Source organism: Macaca fascicularis, chromosome 4 (genome assembly GCF_037993035.2).
Source record: "Macaca fascicularis isolate 582-1 chromosome 4, T2T-MFA8v1.1".
NCBI classification, from domain to species: Eukaryota; Metazoa; Chordata; class Mammalia; order Primates; family Cercopithecidae; genus Macaca; species Macaca fascicularis.
Genome location: NC_088378.1, coordinates 168,787,497 through 168,803,129, shown reverse-complemented (window position 1 = coordinate 168,803,129; position 15,633 = coordinate 168,787,497). Strand labels below are relative to the sequence as shown.

The following is a 15,633-nucleotide window of genomic DNA, read 5'->3' as shown; positions in this document are numbered from 1 at the left end:
GCTCAAGCAATTCACCTGCCTTGGCCTCCCAAAGTGCTGGGATTACAAGTATGTGCCACTGTGCCCAGCCAGCACTGTACTGTTTTGATTACTGTTGCTTTGTAATGCAATTTGAAATTAGGAAGTGTGATGCCTCCTCTTTTTTCCCCCCTGTTAAGAATATTTTGACTATTCAGGGTCTTTTTTGGTTCCATATGAATTGAAGAATTATTTTATTTGTTCCTGTGAAAAAATTTATTGGAATTTTGATAGAGATTATGTTGAATCTGTGTATTGCTTTAGGTAGCATGAACATTTTAGTGATATTCTTATAATCCATGAATACATAATATTCTTCCATTTATTTATGCCTTCTTTAATTTCTTTCATTATTGTTTCATTTTCTGTGTACAGAGTTTTCACCTCTTTGGCTAAATGTATTCCTAAGTATTTGATGCTATTATAAATGGAATTGTTTTCTTGATTTCTCTGTAGTATACATTGTTATTGTTGTAAAGAAATGCAACTGATTTTTATATGTTGACTTTGTATTCTGCAACTTTACTGAATTTGTTTATTAGTTCTGATTTTTTATTTTAGTGGAAGCTTTAGGGTTTTCTGCATATAGGAGCATGTCATCTGAAAACAGTGACGATTTAACTTCTTCCTTTCTGATTTGGATGCTTTTAATTTCTTTTTCTTGACTAATTCCTGTGACTAGAACTTCCAGTTCGATGTTGAATAGAAGTGGTGAAAGTGGGCATCCTTGTCTTATTTCTGATCTTAGAGGAAAAGCCTTCAACTTTTTACCATTAAGTATGATTTTAATTGTGGGTTTGTCATATGTAGTGCTGGTTTTTTTTGGTTAATATTATTTATTTGATTTATTGTTTTCCATATTTGACTTTCAAATATTTGCAATTCAAAATTATTTACCCTTCTTTTCAACAATATGAGGATTTGAAGTGCATTAACTTTAATCACTCCATCCAAACTTACATACTACAGTTATACAGTATTTTACTTCTAGACTGTTTTCCCATTTATCATAATTATTTTTGATAGAATCCATGTTTCTTTGAATTTACTTTCTTTGCTCATCATTTCTTCTTGCATCTCAATCCTTCCATCTGTGATCTCTTTATTCTACTGAAGTATCCACTTTAGAATTTAATTTAGTGGGATACATGCTTACTTTTGTCTCTGTTGGTTTTTGTGGGTTTTTTGGTCCTTTTCTTTGGAAGTGAATTTTTATGGTTATACAATTCTAGGTAGAAATTTTTTTCCCCGCTTATTGACGGTATTTTTTCTATTATCTTCTCACTTCTGTGGTTGCTGCAAGATTCTAGCAGTCAGTCTAGTTGCTATTTATTTGTCGATGATCTCTTTGACTTCTTTTTAATGTCTCTTTCTATCTAATGTTCTGAAATTTTACCATAGTAAGTCTGGGTATTGATTCTGGGGTACATTTGTTGGTCTTCCTACACCTCCTTATTAATGTATTTCAATAATTCTGGAAAATTTTCAGCTGTTATCCACAGAACATATCCTATTTCCTATTGTCTTATTCTAGAATTTAATTAGACAGACGGTAGGGCTTTCTAAGTTTTTAATGTTTGTTAACTCTATTTCAAGATATGAATTTTACAAATCTTGATTTTTTTGTGTGTTCTTGCCAAATCTTTTGTGCTTTTGCAAAGAGTTTTAGAGCAATGTCAGCGTTATAATTTTTCACTTCAGCCATCAAACATAATTTAGGATACTCAAGAGGAAAATTAGGGCCTATTGTATTTACCCATATTTTGGCTTACAATGTTAGTTCTTTCCTGCCTCATGTTCTAAGGTTCCATCTTTTATTGTTTCCTTTCTGTTTAGGGATCTTCGTTTAGCCATTCTTTTAGGGTAGGGTGTGCTAGTGATAGATTCTCTTGGTCTTCCTTCATCTGAGAATGCCTTATGTATAATTACCAAGGTTTTTACTTGCACTTGGTGGGAAGAATAGAGAAAAGTATGCCTACTTCATCTCCCCAGAAGCAGAACCCTCCTACCTTTTAATGCTGTTTGTTTTTTAACATCAGAATTTTTAGTTTTTATCTTTTATTGGGAGGGTTTGTCTAGATAACTAATCCATTATTTAAAGGGACTAGAGTGTGCCATGTTTTCTTGCATTTTGTTATTTTGACCATGAACTGCTCATTTTTACTACAAGTGTGTCTATGCAGATTATTTGAGGTCCAGGTTAAAGTTGACTATTTTCAGCCAGTCACTTTGAAACATTATCCATCAATGTCCACCTCAAATTAAATTTTCCTTTTTAGGGTTTTCAGACTACATAGATAACAGAAACTCAAATACACAGGAAGCCCAACTTATAGTTATGAATTCTCAGGGGGTTATTTTAATTTACTCCTTCCATCGCTAGGGTTGAGATAGTCAATTTCCTTGCTATTCCTTTCTTTTCAGTGGGGCTTCACTGTGGGTAAAGTTCTTTGGAGTCTCAGTGTTTTAGGGGGATCTCATTTTTATTCCCCACCTGGGTATGTTTTGGGCTTTACTTTCTGCCACCTGTATGTGGTGTAGTCATTAAAACAGAAACTCAAGGATTCTGGATTTTGGCAAAATTCTCCATGATAGGTGCTCTTTTTGGTACTTCTAGAGTTCTGTGTCTTACTTCACTTGGGAGATTGGCATATATACTTACTTTTACACAAGTTAATGTGCAAAATATATTTTAAAACATTTATTATTCAGTATTTGAGTTATTTTATGTAGGTGGGCTTGTCAGGGAATCTAATTTACCATGCTCCTGGAAAAAGAATTATTCATAATATATTATTTTCTTCTATAAACTTTTATCTTCTTAGCATATGTCTCTTAGCTGAATATGTTGCAGTCTTAAAGTATTTAATGATTACCCCATTTCTTATCATTACTTGGGGGATTTTTTCCAAATAGTTTAAATTTTCTACTTCTTCTTTATTATCAGTTTTCTTTCTCCCTCTTAACCCTATAGTATAAAACAGACTATATAAAATGATCTTCTGAAAAGCTGTTCAGTCAGGTTGGTATGATTAGATGTCATGAAAGTGATGTGGCATGATTCTTTGGCTGCATAGTCACCTCACGTTCTTCACTTCTGGATTGAAATTTAGGAGAGGGAACCTGGAGATCAGAAATGATTTATTGTCTTATTTACACATAAAGTGAAGAGGAGAAATCATTCTATATCCAGCTAGAAATGTTTGTAAGAGATATTATCTCTCAAAAAGCAATTGGGGATGTGGGTATTAGAAATGACAAAGAATGGCTACAGACATGATGTTCTATCCAAATTAATAAAATTCAAGGAAGTAATTATGTTAGAGTGGAAGAAGTTTGCCTTTTCCTAGATCTCTGGAGCATTAGTCTGAGATCATGTTCAGGAGACAACTCGGGATGATACACATGCACACATGTACACACATGTGCACACACACTTGCATAACTACAAAGACACACGCATTGTAAATACACATATGTAATTAAGTAGTTACAGAACCGGGGAAATTCTGGCAAGTGAGTCATTGGGTTTTGTTTTATCCCCTTCCTGATAATCCTCAAAGTAATATGTGTTCATTAGAAAAACATTGAAAAGTCCAGAAAAATCACCCATGATGCTACTTCCTAATAAAAACAATGGCAATATTTTGGCATATTTCTTTTGCACTTATTAAATATGCTTTCCTCCTCTACTTGCCGTTCTATATTAGGTATATCCCCATGTTTCTAAATAGTATTTTAATCATGGCAAAATATTCTTTCATGTGGGTGGTTCACAATTTTGTTCAGGCCCTCTTATTAGAGATTGAAGTTGTTAAAATTTTTCCAATAATAAATTGAGTCACTATTGACCTTTGTCTTGGCCCTAGAAGAGTAATTTTTAAAAATGGTGAAATCTCTGAGAGATCCAAGTTCAGCGATTGACCTAGGACCTAGGAGTTCTTCATGGGAGTTTCTCCATCTCCACCTCCTACCCTTCTTTTGGCCACGGCAAACTTTTCAAAGGATTTCTCATAACCACATATGATACATGTTCCCCTTGAGAGGATTCTAGTAAATTTTTTTTTAAAAAATCCCCATCTCACTATATTTCAAGTGCTATTTTAGCCCCCTGTTGTATATTTGATATGCTAGTGCCTGGGCACCAATTGGTACCTTGTGAAAGGACTAAATTATTCTGGGTTTGCACTGCAGGTGAGCATTTCAGACAAGGGTATTATTAAGCCCTTGAAATGTGGCTAGTTCAAATTGACATATTCTGTAAGTGTAAAATACACAATGAATTACAAAGACTTTGTATAATAAAATTAGGTAAGGTGTCTTATTAATATTGTTCACATCAATTACATGTTGAAATGATATTTTTGATATTTTGGCTTAAATTAAATATTTTATTAAAATTAATTACATTCATTTCTCTTTTTTAATGTGGCTATGAGAAAATTTAAAATCACATTTGTGGCTTGCATTTGTGGCTGGTACTATATTTGCGTTGGACAGGCTGATTTAGGACATCGAGTTAGAGTCATCCCATGGCTGAACCTTAAAGCAGAAAGCCAACCGCATGGTCCACGCCCCATACCACTGTTTCCTTCCTGGAAAGCACACCCACTCTCTGCTTCCTGCTTAAGCCTCCAAAACCCTGCATAAAGGAAAAAGAAAAAAAAAAAAAGAAAACGTGTTAGCAGGCTTCCTCCTGGCCCACCCTCTCTCAACATTCAACCCCGCCATAGTGCACGAACGTGGAAACAGAGAATTAGGTGCACGTGGAAGCAGAGAATTAGGTGATGGTAAGAGACCTAACTAATCGTTGAGTCTGTTCTGCGTTAAGTTGGATGAGTGACAGATACTCCCCAGTGGCACAGATCTGCAGTAAAGTGCTCACCGAAAGCTCTGTGGCTTTGGGCTTTGACTGCAGCTTTGAGCCATTTTCTTCTCCTCCATCTGACTTCAATCACTCCTTTTGCAAAAGCCCCAAAGCTCCCTTGTGCCTGCTTTCAGAGATTCAGAACTGGGACCCCGCAGACCTTATTGCCATTTCAGCTGCCAGGAGGATTAACAACGGTGCCTAGCAGAGCTCCTGGCTTTCAGCAGCTAGATGAGAAGGCTAAAGCTGGCACATTTGGATTCAACAGGAACCTGAGATAACTGAGCCAGTTTGTTTAGATTCCACAGTTTTCCAGGCTTGCCAGGATGCTCCAGCCTCCCAGACAACTCAAGGACTTGGCCAGAAAAACTTCAGTGAATAAGTGATAGTTGACACACCATCCGAAACTCAGCCACAGCAAGGTCTGTGCTCAGGCCCTCACCAGGAGTGGCCCAGAAACTGCACAGAGCTCCTTGGCTGGGAGCTTGCCCTGGGTGCAGCTAGCTGCACATGGCTCCTGGTTGCTGCTTTGTGAGGATTCCAAGGGCCGCTGAGGTTACTTGTTGCCCTAACCCACTTGCAAAGCTGGTCAAGCTCCCATCTAAGCAAAGGTTCTTCCTGCTTTTGATTACTTTTGCAGGGAGCCTCTGAGGGTGCACAGAGTCATATTTCCTGCCATGTTTTTTAGTCTCTTTTTCCACTGGCCCTTTCCCTTTCAGGCTGGTAGAGGCAGAGTCTTTCTTGTGGCTTGATGCCAGTTGAAACTTCCAGATGTGGCTGAAGGAGTCTGGCAGTTTCCCTTCTGAAGCGAGAATCTTCAGTCTAATTCCTAGGAAATGCAGTCTGGGAGAAGAGACAGACACTTGCGTATTTCCTACTCCTCCATAGAACACGTATTTGAGCGCCTCTTTGCTGTAGGCCAAGCTCTGTGCTAGCCCCCGAGAACTCAGATGAATCAGGCGTAAATTCAGCCTTGTTGACTTTTACGGCCTGTGAAAAGCGATGAGCGTCATCACACAGGGGAACTAGGTACACACAGGGGAACTAGGATTTCAGCAGAGACATAGATAGGTTTGAGCACACAGAAATGGGAGAAAACGTCATGGACATTTCATGAAAGTGACATTACAGCTGGCATTGAAGAATATGTATGACCTGACTCTAGTACAGGGTTTCTCAATCTCAGCACCACTGACTTCGGACCAGATCTTTTTTTTACTGTGAGGTTGCCGTACATTGCAGGATGGTTAGCAGCATCCCTGGCTTACACCCACCAGCATACCAATAGGACCCCATCCGGCTGTGACAACCAAAAATGTCTCCAGGTAAAATCACCCTGGTTGAGAGCCACTGCTAGTAAGACATCAACAAAAGAACATTCTGGAAAGAGTCAGAACACAAAGGACAAGTCCTGCATGAACATAGCAGGTAACTCAGTTTGCCTAGAATGAAGGGTATGAAGAAGACTGAGGCAAAACAGGAGGAAGTTAGAACACCAGCTCCTCAGGTGGGCACTCAGTGTGTGTGTGTCTGTTTTGTTCCACAATGTATCCCAAGCACTTGGAATGGAGTATCTCAGGCAGTAGGAGCTTAGTAGTGTGTGTTGAGTGGAGGAAAGCCTGGGATCACTTTATGGCAGCGTAAAAACACAGGAGAAGGAAGGCAGGATGTGGGAAGGAATTGACATTTTGGAGGTGTTGACTTTGAGATCTATAGACAGGCAGGCGGAGGTATACTGCAGATAGTTGGAATGCAGTGATTGAGCTTAGGAGAAAGTCAAGAAGTGAGACATGTGGGCCAGGTGTAGTGGGTCCAGCCTGTAATCCCAGAACTTTGGGAGGCCAAGGCGGGAGGATCACTATAGGTCACGGTTTTGAGACCAGCCTGGCCAACATGGTGAAACCCCGTCTCTACTTAAAATATAAACATTAGCTGGGCATGGTGGCGGGCACCTGTAATCCCAGCTACTCAGGAGGCTGAGGCAGGAGAATTGCTTGAACCTCAGGAGCAGGAGGTTGCAGTGAGCCAAGATCACGCCACTGACCTCCAGCCTGGGCAACAGAGTTAGACTCTCAGAAAAAAAAAAGGAAGTGAGAAATGTGGACATCGTCTGCACACAGTCCCAGTTGGATGAGACTGGCAAGTTTGGGACTATACATGTCGAAATTCTTGATGACAGCCACATTCATCGCTGTGTAGCACAGATCAGTGCTTTCACACTTATCTTTTTTTAAGCTATATTGAGGTATGATTGATATACAAAAATTGTACACATTTGCTACATATATCTTGATGAGTTTGGATATATGCATATACCTATAATGCCATCACCACAACCAAGTAACTAGACATACCCATCAAGATGTTTGTTCATTATTATTTATTCTCACCTTTTTCCATGACAAAACCCACATTTTTAGTTGAGCACAGAATTATCTGAAATAAAAACTATATATTCCACGTTCTTTTATCACTAGATGTAACCATGGGACTAAGTTTTGGCCAGGAGATTTAAGAATACACAATTATGATATATCAATTAAAAATAGATATATTTTTAAAAAGAGTGAGTGTCATGTAATCGCTTCCAGGAACCTGTCCTAATAGACATGTGGCGTCTTTTGTCACCTTTTTATTTGTCCAAAGTTTCATCCTGCTTCCTAGAATCTTGGTGTGAAGGGCTGGAGTTCTAGCAGTCTTCTTGGACCACAAGGATGTGTTCTACCTTAAGATGGAGCAGCAAAGGCTGGCACGGGGCCAGGCCTCTAGATGATTTTGGGAATCTGCTATGCCTGCCCTGGATTGCCAATCCCCAGGCTTTTACGTGAGGGAGAGATGGATTTCCATCTTGTGTAAGCCACTGCTATTGTGGGCCTCTGCTTCTAGCCAAAACCTGATCTCAACTGATAGCATGGAAAACAGCAGATGGAGAAGTTGCCAGAGAATTTGAACGGAGGAAAGATGGTGACATGGAGACAAGGGCAGAATTTCAGAAAGGAAGTGTCTTACAATGTGAAAGATGATGAGGTCTGAGGACAAAGATTGAACAGCCTGTAGGTGGGTTCAAGCAAGCACTGTCTCAGGTTAACTGTAAAGCGAACTGTGGGAAGACCCACTGCAGCACCTGCAAATACCCAAGGCCTGCCAACATAGCTACATCTTGGGATGTGGGAGGTGCCTATATATTATGAAGAGAAAAAAAATACTGTAGACTCACTTCAGGCTGTATAGACTGTCTCAGCCTTCAGGGAATTAGAGCCATAGAGTCACTGTAGTCTCTAAGGTCATCAAGATAACTAAAGAAGGTATCCAGGCATAGAGAGTAAGCAATGAGCGAAGGAGCAAATGCTCTTCCTCCTACTCCCTTCACCGGGCTAATGCTCACTGGCCCTTCAGATTTCAGCCTCAACGTCACCTGCTCCAATAGGCATTTCCTGACCTTCCCTGTTGTAGTCTCTGATAGCTCCCAAAACTTTGCCTGCATATTTCTTTCCAACTTTTATCTATGCATTAATTTGTTTACTATCTATCTTGTTCAATGGTTTGCAAGTTTCATGAAGCTTTGGATCTTGCCTGGTCTGTTTCATTGCTGTATCTCCGAGGCCCAGCCCCTTGCCTGGCAAAATAACAGCAGCTCAATTAAACACACGAATGAAGTTTCTCCTTACAGCTCTAGCGCCATCCTTTTGATGTTCTGCTTCGTTTGCTCCTTGTGTGAGGGCGAGAGACGTTCTGATGCTGTTGCTGGCTTCTCAGTGCATTCATCTAAAAAATAATGATGAAGAGGAGAGATCTGAAGGTGGAATTTCTACATAATATCTACCCATGTTGAGGTGAACGGTGTCTTACTTAATTCCTCAGTCACTCATGCAGGGCACAAGGGAACCAATTACTGTACAAGACTGTGGGGTTCCCAAGGGTCTCTCAGAACCTGGAGGAGGCTTCTGAAGTTCCCCTGAGCGGCTCTCAGGGTAAAGGCATTCTAATAGGTACTTTAGATCAGTACCTGTTAGAAGACTGTTTCTGATACAGAGAAAGGGCAGCATTCCAGCCTTTCCCCACTGTACCTCCTCTCTGGCCTAACCCCTCATTTTCTTACCCCAGTCCTCTGTCCCCAGTGAGAGCCACTGCTCTTCCCCAACATACCTCAGGCACTGCTGCTCTGTGCCTCGGCTCAGGTGGTTTCCCCTCCTGGATGTCCCTGTCCCTGCCTCTCAAACACCACCCACTCTCAGAACCCATGCCGAATTCCATCCTCTCTAGGAAGTCTTCCTGGGTCACCCAGCAGGCACTTGTCTTTCTCCTACGATGCCTATTGTTTCATCTTCCTTTGAACATCAGCACATTCTGTCTTGTGGTGTTACTATTATTGTTACATGGGTATTCAGTTTCCTGAAAGGGTGCTGCCTTGGGCTTCCCCTGGAGAGCTAGCAGACTGCCCTGAACAGAGAAGACATCACTAGATAGCAGTTGGTTGACTGATTGCAGCATCCTGCTCCTTAACTATGCTCTCCGTTCACTGAAGTGGAGAACACACACACACGACAGCTGTAATCAATGCAGCCCCTGGTTTCATACTTTCGTGAGGGAACTTCACAGCTTCTCATCTTGAACTGTCAGACAGACATTCTACAAGATGCTGAGAACATAATTTATTTTCCTGTCTCAAGCAAAATCTGCTGTGGATAGTAACTTATAAACTGTAATAGATGATTATAAGTGAGATTCATGTAATTGTTTCACAGCAAGCTTTAAATAAACACATAAATTTCAGTGTCCCTGCTTATTGGATTTCCCCGCGTGTTGGAATTGATCTGAGATCTCACTGAAGTGTAAACTATAAACCAGCCTCTGAGGCTCTTAAATCCAGAAACGTGGGACTAGAGATAATAGAATAGTCAGCCCCTATTTGGCAAGATGGAGCACGCCTATTTGGCAGGATGGTTAGCAAATTACATTTTGTCAGCCAAAGAATGACAGCTTCATTCTCAGTAAGCTCCCGGGCTGCCCCTCAGTGGCCCCTCCTTGTCTATCTCCATTGTTAAAGGCTTTGGCTGACAACAGGGGTCAAAACCTCCACTTGTGACACACTAAGATTCTTTTTTTCGTCGTCTTCTTTTTTTTTTTTAGACAGAGTTTTGCTCTTTGTTGTCCAGGCTGGAGTGCAGTGGTGTGATCTCGGCTCACAGAAACCTCCTCCTCCCGGGTTCAAGTGATTCTCATATCTTAGCCTCCTGAGTAGCTGGGATTACAGGCACCCGCCACCACACTAATTTTTGTATTTTTAGTAGAGACGGGGTTTCACCATGTTGGCCAGGTTGGTTTCGAACTCCTGATCTCAGGTGATCCACCTGCCTCGGCCGCCCAAAGTGCTGGGACTACAGGCATGAACCACTGTGCCCAGGCTAAGATTTTCATTATCAAAAACTCCTTTTGCAATCATTTATCAGGTCAGCCCTAATGTCCTGTTTCAATTGCGTGAGAGCTTATTCGAAGTAACTTGGCCAGTCCCTTAGGTACAGGCCCAGCTCATTCACAGGTTGGAGTGAAGGCACATTTAGCAATGGTAGGGGTGATACGGAAAAGATGGTTGTAATGAAGGTCTTGGGACACACCTTAAAACTGCCACCAAATGTCCCCAGGGCATCAGCTTGCAGTAGCATGCCCACCACGGGTGCACAGTGTCTCACGAAGCATGCCTCTCCTCTCTAGACTGCAAGCTCGTGTCTGGACTGGGCTAAACCTCTTTCTTCCATGTTTCAAACTGTTATGTTCATTTTATGTGCGTTATAAAAAATTATGAACTGATAAGCCTATGTTGCTAATTGAAAGCTTTCTTGCTCAAGCGGGCTGTGTCAGAATTACTGATGACTTCCAAGGGACAAATATGAGGACCAACTTCAGTGGCAACTTCACAGAGCAAACCGCCCAGGTTAAAAGAAAGGGAAATGACTTCCTTCTGCTAGGAAGAACTAACACAGAAATCACTGCTTTCCCAATAGCAAGTTATCTAAGTCGATGGTAGGATTGTATGTTCCTTTTTAATTTGCATACAAAAAATTTCAAGAATACTTGCTTCTCAAACAGATGATGGGGTCATTCTAAGAAAGCAACATAAGGCCCTAATTTGGAAGTAGTTGGAGGACCATACTTGCTCAAAGTGTTCTAAGACTGGAAGAAAGCTGTTTTGCAAGGGATTTTGCCACCAAAAGCCATGGGAAGGTCCAACAGAAAGAAAAACTTGATATGCTTTATTTTTTAAATTTTATTTATTTATTTTCGAGACAGAGTCTGGCTCTGTCACCCAGGCTGGAGTGCAGTGGCACGACGTCAGCTCACTGCAGCCTCTGCCTCCTGGGTTCAAGCAATTCTCCTGCCTCAGTCTCCCGAGTAGCTGGGATTACTTGATATGCTTTAGAATGAAGCTGTGTATCCTCTTCAAATCAACAAGAGATATATTAAGCTGTAATTGACAGTGGTTAGTGATTTCATGTTTTCCTGTGATTTCTAAACATCCTATAACTGAACCATGGCTGTTACAAGCATGAATTCTGAAGCCAGCTAGGACTGTCTAGGTTTAACTCCTGGCTCTGATATTTACCAACTTAACTTTTCTGTGCCTCAGTTTCCTCATGCGAAAAATGGGGATGCTTATAGTACCTACCTAATAAAGGTTTTAAGGAGCGTGGACTAAGCTCTGATTTTTTTATCTTGCCCAAATTCCTATCTAAGGGGTCTGGGGAGTCATACCCTACAAGCCATAAATTCTCATCAGATGGGTTTTATTTAACCCTGTATATCGTGACTTACTTTCCAATCTGACTCTGGTATAACGAGGAAGAAAATAAAATGTTTGACCCCAAAACATGTTTCTCTGCCATATCTTGAAATTGCCCTGCAAAGTCTCTTGTGGGAAAAATCCACATTCTGTAGAGAATTCCCTTTTCCCCTTGTTTTCCTTCCTTCCTTTCCAGATCCAGGAGATAAACAACTAAGAGCCAGGCACCCTTTTAAGTCCGATAAGAAATATTTTACAACCTGCTCTCTCTGAAGTCTGCTATCGGAGTATTTCTTAAATGTATTTGATTGATGTCTCATGCCCCCCCAAAATATATAAAACCAAGCGGTACCCCAACCACCTTGGGCACCCCAACCACCTTTGGCACATGTTTTCAGGACCCCCTGAGGGCTATGTCATGGGCTATGGTCACTCATATTTGGCTCAGAATAAATCTCTTAAAATAGTTTTACAGAGTCTGACTCTTCGTCAACAGGAGGATTAGTAGGTTAGTACATGGAAAACCCTTGGAACAAGGCCTGGCACATACTGAGCACTGTACAAACATCTCTTGCTGCTACTACTATTATGGGGGGTATGGAGAGGGGAGGACTTTTTAAGAATTATGATTCAGAATTACTGAGAAAAGCAATTTAAAAAGCATGTACCCTGAATTTAGACACACCAGGTTTTAAGTTTGTGCTCCGTTATTAGCTGTGTGAACATAAGCATGAAATGCATATCTATAAGCATCAGTTACTTTGTCTATAAAATGGGTTGATTTTAGGATACACTCTGTAGGGTTGTAAGGGTTAAATAAGTGAATGATTGAAAAGTACTTAGCATAGTGTTGGCACATAGTAAATATTCCAAAACATTAACTGTGTTTCTCCTATCATTACCTCAGTGTTTTACCTTCTTTAAAGAATAATCTCAGTAATACGTTATCAGTTTAAATTTAGTAATTTTAGTTCTTTTGAATACTTATGCTTGTCTGTCTTAATAAAGTATTATCTTCGTAACATAAAATGAAACGTATAATTGAGCAGGAAAGTGTGATACTGTCTTTTTTTCTCACTTGAATGTACTTAGAGGACGTCTAATAATTCAGATCACAGGCCGTTACCAAGGCCTTGTATTTCACCTGTTGGCAGCCATCCTGATGGCAGGCAAGGAACCAAAGGGAAAATATGCATCTCTAAGGAGCCAGCCTCAGAAACTGAACCCATAAGACAGTGGCAAATGCCACATGTGATTAAGTGAAACAATGAATTTATGGAAACTCAGATCAGAGACAGTCACGATTTTTCTTTGGAAATATGGGAAATAATCTTTTTCCAAAATATGTTTTGGAAAAACTCAAAAGAAATATGAAATCAAGGAATGATCTTACCTTTTTATTTCATAAAATGACAAATTAGAAGTAAAGATTTAGAACCATGGCAGCATTTGGTCTTCTAAACCAGGGGTCTCCAACCCCCAGCCGTAGACTGGTACCGGTCTCTGGCCTGTTCGGAACCAGGCCGCAAGCAGGAAGGGAGCGTTGGGCGAGTGAGCATTACCACCTGGGCTCCGCCTCCTGTAAGATCAGTGGCAGCATTGGAGTCTCACAGGAGTGCAAACTTTATTGTGAACTGCAAATGTGAGGGATCTAAGTTGCACACTCCTTATGAGCTCCTTATAAGAATTGAATTCTCCCACCCCATCCGCAGCTACTCCCCGCCCCCCGTGGAAAAATTGTCTTCCACAAAACCGGTCCCTGGTGCCAAAAAGGTTGGGGGTTGTTGCTCTGAACAAAGCAGCACTGATTGAGTGGCATAGACATGGTGGACTGTCCTGGGAAAGAGACAATTCGCGGATTGCAGGCTCTGTGTCCCACTCATTGTGGGTTTCCTCAAGGAACAGATCTGAGTAAGGATGAGATATTGCTAAAGTTAGAAGGGTAACCATCAGAACCTCAGGGGGAATATTAAACAGTTGTACAGATTGGGGGTTAGCAAGCTACAACCTGTAGGCCAAATCCAGCTGCCCGCCACCTGTTTTTGTAAATAAAGTTTTGTTGGAACACAGCCATGTCCATTTATTAATGAATTGTCTGTAGCTACAGCAGCAGAGTCGAGTGGTTGTATCAGAGACTGTAGGGCCTATAAAGCCTAAAATATTTGCTATCCAACCCTCGACAGAAAACCTTTGCCTACTTTAGTTAACCAATTCAGTTCAACTAAAGAACCATAAAAAAATATTAAAAAGCAAACAATAAAATGAAGAAAATATTTACAACACATATAATAAATCATGGGTTAATAGCTTTAAAATAGCTATACGATATAACAGTAATAAAATAAAAAATGCAAAATATATTGCTTTCTAAATCAATAAGCAAAATATGAATAGCACCAACAGAGAAATGGATAAAGGCCATAAATAGCCTGCATTAGTCAGAGTTCTCCAGAAGAAGAGAACTAATAGGATATATGTATATATGAAAGGGAGTTTGTTAGGGAGAATGCGCTCACATGTTCACAAGGTGAAGTCCCACAATAGGCCATCTGCAAGCTGGGGAAGAAAGCAGCCAGTAGCAGCTTAGTCCGAGTCCAGAAGCCTCAAAAGCAGGGAAGCTGACAGTGCAGCCAAAGGTCCAAGACCCTCCAGCAAACCACTAGTGTAAGTCCCAGAGTCCAAAGGCCGAAGAACCTGGAGTCTGATGTCCAAGGGCAGGAGGAACGGGAGGAAGCACCCAGCACAGGAGAAAGATGAAAGCCAGAAGATTCCGCAAGCCAGCTTACCCCACCTTCTTCCATCTGTTTTGTTCTAGCCACACTGGCAGCTGACTGGATGGTGCCCACCCACATTGGGGGTGGCTCTTCCTCTCCCAGTCCACTGACTCAAATGTCAATCTCCTCTGGCAACACCCTCACAGACACACCCAGAAACTACTTTACCACCCATCTAGGCATCCTTCAATCCAATCAAGTTGACACCTAATATTAACCATCACATAGCCCGTTCACTAATAAAGAACTGACTGGCCTATAAGCCTAGGAAACACTGATAACACCACTAGTAATCAAGGAAACACAACTTAAGCCAATAAAAATATTTTTTCCAGGAAAATGGCAAAAACTTTTCTTCTTTTATTTTCTTCTTTTTTATTTTATTTTTAAATTGGTACTGCAGGTTGATGAAGTTATGGGGAGAAAGAAAGAACTCACATACATTCAAGTGTAAAAAGGGCAAATTTTCAGGGAGACATTTGGCACCAAAAATCTTTAAAATGTGCTTTCCCTTTGACATAAAAAAAAATCACTTCCGGGAATTTTTCTTGGGAAGTAATTGGACATGGCATAAAGATATGGATACACAGATATTCATGGCAGCAAATGTGGAAACAATCTAGCTGTGAATAAAACAAGACTGGTTAAATGAAGTAGAGTATATACAACATAATATTATGCAGGCATTAAAATCATGACATAGTGTTATGTTTATGGACATGGAAAGCGGTTCCCAATTTAAAAATAATATTAATCTACATCACAGCCAACTGGAAGGACAGAAGCTCTAGCCTGGGGCTTACAGAATGAGTAACGTGAGGCTCCATAACCAAAACATTGCCAAAAACATCAGCCCACCAACTGTCAAACTGGAAGTAACTTTGTAAAATCCAGATCCCTCATTCTGTATATGCTGAAGTCCAAGTCCCAGAAAGGAAGTGAGTTGACCAAAGTCACACAGCCAATTAAGCTGAGAGTTGCACATAATAGGAACCTCATTGTAATGGCTTAAGCAAATAGGGATTAACTTGTTCAAAAGCAACAAAAAGTCCATAGACGGGCAGTGCAAGGCTAACACAGCTGCCCCGTGATGCCGTCAGGGACCCGGACCCGTTCTGCTTCCCGTTCCTACCTGTGCGACTTTGGTTCTGCTGGTGAGATGGCTGCGTTTTGCTGAGAAAAATTGTTCGCCATGG

At 40.8% G+C, this 15,633-nt stretch overlaps 1 long non-coding RNA gene across 1 annotated transcript; it reads right to left on the bottom strand.

The window, feature by feature from the left end:
* Positions 1-7,250: 7,250 nt before the first annotated feature.
* LOC102135674 (uncharacterized) lies at positions 7,251-14,466 on the bottom strand. The gene is made up of 3 exons (XR_010586564.2): positions 14,180-14,466; positions 13,057-13,242; positions 7,251-8,650 (listed from the first exon to the last, which is right to left on the bottom strand). It is a non-coding gene; the product is annotated as an uncharacterized lncRNA (long non-coding RNA).
* Positions 14,467-15,633: the final 1,167 nt, after the last annotated feature.